Below are 8,590 nucleotides of genomic sequence, written 5' to 3' on the forward strand. Positions count from 1 at the left end.
TGATGCGTTTCGGTTTGGTTTTATTTTACTTGGATTTTGCAGTACAAGGGATTGAACCTAAATCCTCCTTACTCGCACAAACTAGGCAAGAGTCTAACACTAAGCTACATCTCCAGCTTTCGTGCCTTTTAAATAATGCAGGAAGGTTTCAACTTCCTCCTTTACATGTGGAAGTATTTGCAGTCGGATTTCTGTGTTTTCTGCTCTTGCCAGAAGCTCTGCTGGGACACCACATCCGAGCGCTGGGAGCACCCCTGAGGCGTGTCTCTTCACCGCGCTCAGCAGGCGGGCAACGCCACAGCGACAGCTCACCACTGGGAAAGAATAGGACCCTGGGGTTGCTCCTCGCCGCCTACAACCGAACGAACGTCCTTCCTGCATACCTGCAACACTAGGAAGCTGTTCCTTGGAGGAGACAGGGACCCGCAACGAGCCACGCCCCCTTGCGACCAACAGGTTCTTGAAATGTGACCAACTCGCAGTTGAGGCAGGCGGGCGCGCCACCTGCTGTCCAAGGCGAGTAAGGAACACGAATTGAATACTTACTTTGCAATTCAGCTTGGATCTTTCTTGCAGCCCTTCCCCCGGCTCCCATTTGGGGGAATGTTCTGAAATTCTAGATTAAGACTACTTAACCTGGAACCTGTGTGTTGGCTTCGGCGAATCTAGGACCCTTGAAAACATCGTTCAGGGTTGATGATTTTTCTGGAAAGGAGTAGTTTTCCTAAGTTTGACTAATAATGCTATAGTCTATAGACACACACACACACTTACTTTCTCTTGGGTAAATACCTAAGAGTAGTATTGCTGGGGTGTCTGGTAAAAGCATATTTAACTTTACAAAATTTTCCTGACTGTTTCTAATATTGCTGGGCCAATTTGCATTCCTGCCAGCAAGACATGAGATAGTTTAACTCTGCCTCCTTGCCAGCACCAGACACATTAGTCGGCTATAATTGCTACTCTCCAGGGGCTTACATTTGCATTTCCCTAATGACTAATAATGTCAAACGTCATTTATGTGCTTATTTGCCCTCCATGCATTTTTGATGATATATCCACGACTGCTCATTTTTATTAGATATTTTCATCTTAGTAAGATGTACCGTTTCAAGCTGGGGTGTAAGATTTCTTAATTTATGGAGAAGGAGACATATTTCAGCTGTTAGGAGCACTTGCTGCTCTTCCAGAGAACCCAGATTCAATTCCAAGTACCCAAGTTCGACATCCTCTCTTGGTCTGTGCAAGTGCACACACTCAGGTGTGGAAGCCCAGAAATGTGAGCCGATTTCCACCTTGTCAGATGGTCAGAGTTTGGAGGTTGCTAAAAATTGCTGACAACAACCAGGGCCACACATCCTGACCCAGGATGCAGTGACTTGGCTCTTTTGACATTAGATGGCACATACAGGTAGATCCACTCCATTCTGACAGATGATCAGGATATGTAAGCATACTTCTGCTCCTTCTTTTGTAACAGGAGGTTTGACCTAGGAAATGGCTGCCTTCCGGATATTTGGTCTAGGGTGGCTTCACTGTCTAAACAACAAAGTGCTAATGACCTGATGTCTATTGACAGAGGTTTCTGTCCCGCCAGGTCCTGCAGCCATTAAGCCCCAAAGAAACACACAGAGGTTTACATTAATTATAAACTGGTTGATCTAGTAGCTCAGGCTTCTTATTAATTAATTCTTTTTTACATCTTAAATTAGCCCATCATTCTTGTCTATGTTAGCTTGGTACCTTTTTCAGCAGGGCAGTCACATCTTGTTTGCTCTGTGTCTGGCTTCCTCTGTGTCTGGGTGATGACTGCAGACTGAAACTTCCGTCTTCCCAGAATTCTCTTTGCCCCACCTTTATTTCCTGCCTGGTCGCACTGCCTATACTTCCTGCCTGTCTACTGGACAATCGGCGTTTATTTAAAATACAAGTGACAGGGTACAGACCATTGTCCCACAGCTGATGTCTCAAAGTGTTAAAGCAATTAACTGAGTTGTCTTTTGTATCATGTTAAGAAGTCTTTTGTTGCCTTCTTCCCCCTTTTGAATTCGGGCATAAAAGCATCTGAAAATTAAACACAGGAATTTCAGTATTCACTGGAATACACTCCTGATACCATCCTGTTTTCTGTTTTATAATTTTACTCATGTCTTTATACTCTTTATTTATTTTTCTGATCCCCATGCCCCTACCCCGGCAAGAGGTCTAGTCCCCAACACTCAAGTGCACACCACACATAATTAAAAAATGAAAATTTTTGAAAAGACTTTTCTATTTATATTGCATGTAGTTCCATATGTGTGTGTGTATGTGTTTGTGTGTGTGCTTTACAAACATTTTCTCCCAGTTGATACCATCTATTTGACTTCCTTAATCATGCCCTTTGAAGTGCAGGAATATTTAATTTTGACAATGCATAATTTATTGATACCTTTATTTTTGGTTCATGCTTTTTAATGTCGTATTCGTAACTTTCCTATTTAAAAAGAAAGCAGAGCCTTTCCCTTTAGCATCCATCAGTGGAGCAGCAGTTGCCAAAATGTTCAGTCCATTTGTGACTTCTCTCTTGTGAAGTGAGAGCCATGAAAGCCATCTCGGTGCACTTGCTCACCTTCCAAGGAAGATGAGGTCTCCCAAAGAGCTGAGTCATAAGTATAAGGTTCAATCTGTGGACCCTCAAAAGGATAGTGAAGTTCAGGTTGTACATGGTCACTCTGAAGGTCAGCAGATTGGCAGTGGTCCAGGTGTGTGGAAGAAAGATGTCACCTGCATTGATCAGGTGCACTGAGAAAGGCTAATAGCATAAGTGTCCATGTGTTTATCCACTACACCCCAACAAGGTGCTCATCACTAAAGCTGGGGGTATATATGCACATGAGTGAAGTTTTCAGGGAGACAGAGGAGGATACGGGATCGCCTATAATCCTAGTATGGGAGGCCAAGGTAAGAGAATCACCACAAGTTCAAGTCCAGCCTCGGCCATGCAGTGAGTTCTAGGCCAGCCTGGACTACCTAGCTAGACCTCACTTCAGAACTCAAAAAGAAAATAAATGGTACTGAGTGAGAGAGTGATGCAATGAAGTTTATTTACATAGTGGAGGGCTGTTGAGACAGCAGAGGCTCTGCTGGGCTACCCTAACTGCTGAGGTTGGAGAAACACTATGCTACTCAATGACTGACATAAGGTCTCAGGAATTGAAAATAGAAGCTGCAGCCCTCAAGATTGTAAAAATTATAGGTTGTGGGTAAAATGTTGGTTAGAGCTCAGGCTGTTACCAGCTGCATCCAATCCTAGCCCTGTCGCTGTGCCACTGTCACAATGATCCAGAAGGATGCTTGAGGTCTGGGAATTGTCACTGAGGACGGAGGAGCTGACTTCTGGTCCAGACCTTTGGTACTGAGGGAGCATGGGGACTTGGATGTGACTATGTCGCAGAATCCCTCCAAGGGGACGACGAGAGAGTGAGTGCTGTAGCCTCCTCCACTTCATCCTCCTGACGTAAGGGAACGTTGTAGAAACAGTCCTCTGTTATATTTATATTTATTCACACTCGTCCAGGAGGATGCTGCAGATGGAGTTGGTTCCCCTGAAAGGCAAGTATGACAGAAATGACCCGAGAGTCCAAGTATACTCAAGTTTCTTCTTATCATATCCAGGAGCCCCTCAAAGCAGTGATTTCCAAGAAATTCATCCCCAAATCTAAGGTCTAAGCACCTGAAGGGCTGGTGAGGTGACTCAGCAGGTAGCGGTGATTGCCAACAACTATGGTGACCTGAAGTCAATCCCCAGGACCAATGTGTAGAAAAGAACCAGTGTCTCTTTTCTACACACACTCACTGTGGCATGCACAGTTACACACACACACACACACACAAAGTGATAACAGAAAATTAAGACCTAAAGGGCTATTGATTATAACCATTAGCAAAAACAATTTGTTGTAGTTAGTTCTTTGCACAATTTCCCCAGAGGAGAAAATAGAAAGCTGGGAAATGGCTCATTGTGTAAGATGCTTGCCATACAAACACAAATAGCAGAGTTCACATCCCCAGAACATGTGTGAAAACGGATGTGATATCATGTGGCTGTAATCCCAGCTCACGTGCCTCAGGATGGGAAGCAGAAACATAACCCTGGAAGTTCATAGGCCAACTAGCCTGCTCTACAGCAGCAGCAAAGAACAGGCACATGTCTCCAACGTAGTAGAAATCAAAGATTGATACCCAAGGTTGTCCTTTGGTTTCACCATGTGTACAGTGGCACATGTCTACTTAAATATTTGAGAGAGCTCTTAGTATCTTTTAAAATAATGCCCTAAAAACATCCACATTTTGACATAGATGGCTGAATTAAGTAACGAACCAGACCATGTTGTAAAGGGTTGGAAATGACGACAGGTAGGTATTTAGAGGAGATGCCAGACAGTTATTGTTTTTTTTAATATTTATTTATTATGTATACAATATTCTGTCTGTGTATATGCCTGTAGGCCAGAAGAGGGCACCAGACTCCATTACAAATGGTTGTGAGCCACCATGGGGTTGCTGGGAATTGAACTCAGGACCTTTGGAAGAGCAGGCTATGCTCTTAACCTGTGAGCCATCTCTCCAGCCCCCAGACAGTTATTGTTGACAGAAATTTCTGTCCTTCCTGATCCCACAGTTGTTCAGTCCCAAAGAAATACACAGAGGTCTACTACATTTATTATAAACTGGTTGGCCTATTAGCTCAGACTTCTTATTAACTAACTCTTACATCTTAAACTAGCCCATTATTCCTGTCTATGTTAGCTACATAGTGGCTTGATACCTTTTATCAGTGAGGCATTCTCATCTTGCTTTCTCTGTGTCTGGCTTCATCTGTGATGACTGTAGACTGAGCTTTCCTCTTCCAAGAATCCTCAGGCACTCAACTCACGTACACAAACCCACATGCATACACATACCTGCCTTAGCATTTCTATTGCTGCAGTGAAACAGCATAACCAAAAAGAAAGTTGGGGGGGAAAGGGTTTGTTTGGCTTACACTTCCATATTGCTGTTCATTATTGAAGGAAGTCAGGACAGGATCTCAAACCAGACAGGAGCTGGATACAGGAGCTAATGCAAAAATCATGGAGGGGTATTGCTTACTGGCTTGCTTTACATGGCTTGCTCAAGCCTACTTTCTTATAGAACCCAGGACCACCAGCCCAAGAATGGCACCACCCACCATGGGCTGGGCCCTTCCCGATTGGTCACTAGTTGAGAAAATGCCTTACAGCTGGGAAAAAAAAGGTAAGGAGCCCTTTTCTTCTGGCTTCAAGAGAAGTTCAGAAGTTAATGCTGTAGTTTGGGTGAGACACCTCCCATATTTGAAAGGCTCAGACACCGGACGGTGATGGTATTCTGATGTGACAGAAGTTTTAAGAGGTGGAACCTAGCTGGGAATGAGTAGTGAGTGGCATGTGCCCAGGATCGTAACTAACACTTCAAGGTCAGATGTCTCCTTCCACCACAAGCATTCCAGGCTTTAGGGTCATTAGGCTTGGCAGCAAGCACCTTTACCTGCTGAGCCACCTCATCAGCCTCTGATGCTTGTTGTTGCAATAAAGCTTTATTGAGCCACAAACATTCTTACTCATTTATAGGGTTGTTGCACTACCTTTCAGGTCAGTAGCAGTTGAGTGGCTGCACCTGAGACTAGATGGCCCACAAAATCAGAAATGCTGGCAGCCTGACCCTTTGTAAGAATGCTTTCTAATCCATGTTGGAAAATCCTACTACATTTTTCCCTCTAGTAGAGAAGACTAGTATGAAAGAGTTAGCTTAAAATGTCAGGCATGTGCACACACCTTTAATCCCAGCACTTGGGGGGGCAAAGGCAGGCATATCTCTGTGAGTTCAAGGCCATCCTGGGCCACATAGTAAGTTCCAAGCCAACTCTGACTACATAGTTAGTGAGACCTTATCTCAAATTTAAATAGAGAGAGAGAGAGAGAGAGAGAGAGAGAGAGAGAGAGAGAGAGAGAGAGAAGGAATTGGCTTCCTGCCTGAACTTACAAAGTGGAAAATGCACACAATGCATTATGCTTTAACATAGGCATCAATATTTAATATAATAAGAGGTTGACAATGTGTTTCATAACTCAGAATAAATTATTTGTTCCGGCTGATGAATCCTGGGGAGAGGGCAAGCTCACTGTTCTGTTTATAATGGCAGTTTTGAAGTCTCTTTGTTGGCCAAATGACCAAGGTTGAGGGCAAATGGGGGCTGGGCATCTGGCAACAGGATGCCGACCTTCCTGGGTAACTCCTTCCAAGACTGCCAGTCTCCATTACACATGGTATCTTCAGCCATCCATCACCAGCCACAAAGATCTCATTTGCAACCAGGCTCTGAGCCATTTGCCTAAAACTGAACAATTACATATTCTCTTGCCAAGTATACACCCACAAATATTATTGTAGATATAAATGACTTTCAAAGGCACTTCTTGTTTTTTTTCAGTTAAATTATTCTATCTGTTCAGTGTCTTAGCCCTTTAGAAGAACATATACCCTGTGGCTAGCTCAGATTTTAAATCCACACTCAGTTTTGCCAGCTGTCTGTAACTGGAGGTGGGTGGGGTGAGGATAGACTTTTAAATTCTCTGAGCCTCTGTCTTAACATTGCAATAATAGAACCTACTGATGTTATATGTTTACACAATGAATATTTGAGTTTTGGAACTGGGGATATGGCTCAGTTAATAGAGTACTTGCCTCCAATACACAAAGACCTAGGTTCGATCCCCAGCACTGAATAAAACCAGATGTGGTAGTACAAGCCTGTAATCCCAGCACTGGGGAGGTTAGGACAAAAGGATCAGAAGTTCAAGGTCAGCTAGATTTTTAGTTCAAGGTCAGACTAGGAAAAATGAAAACCTGTCTTATATAAGTGAATTAATAAATAAATGAAGTAGTTTAAAAAGCCGTATTTGGCCAGACAGTGGTAGTACAAGTCTTTAATATTAGGATTCGAGAGACAAAGGCAAGTGGATATCTGGGTTCGAGGCCAGCCTGGTCAACAGAGAGTTCCAGGACAGCCAGGGCTACACAGGAAAGCCTGTCTCAAAATTGTTTTGAACTAAAAAGCTGTATTTGAGTTCCTATTTTGTCCTTGATACCAGGAAAATCTCGAAATTGAGATGCTGCTCAGGATATCAAGCAGCCAAGAGTGCTGTCCTTGTGCATCTTGACGTCCTGGGGAAAGGGGCATACAAATCAACTAAGCAAATCGTCAAGGCTCTTCCAGATGCTGATGGACACGCAGGAGACCATGTGATAGAGTGACACACTTAGGTGGCGTTAAGGGGAGACCTGAAAGAGTGTGAGCAAGATAGGGAGCAGCTGTCACCAGTGTCCCCGAGAGGGAACACAGTGACAAACATCTAGAGAAGGGAAAAGAGTATCTGTAAGTTACAAATAGCGAATGGCTAAAAAGAAAAGTGACCCCAACAAAGATCAGAGACCAAGGAGGAGGCTGAATCACAAAGGTCTAGGAGGTCACAGTAAGGAATTTCAGGCTTTATTCTAGCCAAGATGGACAGAAAGTTACGCAAATGTTTTAACAGTAACATGGTTAACAATTATATGTGATTCGTGTCAAGGGTTTGGTTTTACTGGTTTGGAGTTCTGATTTTTAAACTTTTATTTAGTGTGGCGTGGTGAGATGTGTGTGTGTGCTTGTGCACACGCTTGCTCACACACACATGCCTTGGTGTGCATATGGAAACCAGCAGACAACTTGTGAGAGTTGATTCTTTCCTTCTACAGTGTGAAGCTGGGGGTTGGACCCAGATTGTCAGCTGTGACAGCAAAGGCCTTTTATCCACTGAGCGTCTCACTGGCTCCTGTCGTTTCGTTTTGTTTGTTTTTTGAGACAGGGTCTTTGCTAGCCATGAATCCATAATCCTTTTGCCTCTCCTGAGTACTAGGATTAAAATTTATATATATATTTTTTTTCTGGATACAAAGTCCCACTCGCCCCAGACTGGCCTTGTATGTGCTACGTAGCCAAGGATGATCTCAGACTGCTGATCCTCTTGTCTCCACCGCCCAAGTGCTGGGGATACAGGTGTGCAGCACCAAGCCCAGTTGAAAGAAACCTATTCTATGTTAGAGCTGTGTGCCAAGGCCTTACTAGGTGTTCAGGGCTCAATGTCTCATTTAAGCCCCATGAACCACGATGGGGTAAGAACACGAACGCATCCTGATGGCATTGTGAAGGTTCAGTTGTCAGCAACAATGGAAGACGTATCAGGAGTCAATAGCCATGCTGTGTTGGTTTGGCTGGCTGGGATTTTGTGGTTTGGTTTGGTTTGAGGCAGGGTCCCAGCTATCACAAAATCAAAATATGTAGCCAAGGCTAGACCTTGAGCCTCCCAGGTCCTCTTGCTTCTATCTCTTAAATTCTAGGATTAATGGTATTTTCTAAGATGCCCAGGCAACCTGAGTTCTTTCGAATATTTCTACTCCTGTGAAGCTCAGATTCTTTAGGAGGGTTAGCTTTTATTATTATTATTATTATTTTTTTTTTTTGGTTTTTCGAGACAGGGTTTCTCTGTGG

Source organism: Microtus ochrogaster, unplaced genomic scaffold (genome assembly GCF_000317375.1).
Source record: "Microtus ochrogaster isolate Prairie Vole_2 unplaced genomic scaffold, MicOch1.0 UNK30, whole genome shotgun sequence".
Taxonomy (NCBI): Eukaryota; Metazoa; Chordata; class Mammalia; order Rodentia; family Cricetidae; genus Microtus; species Microtus ochrogaster.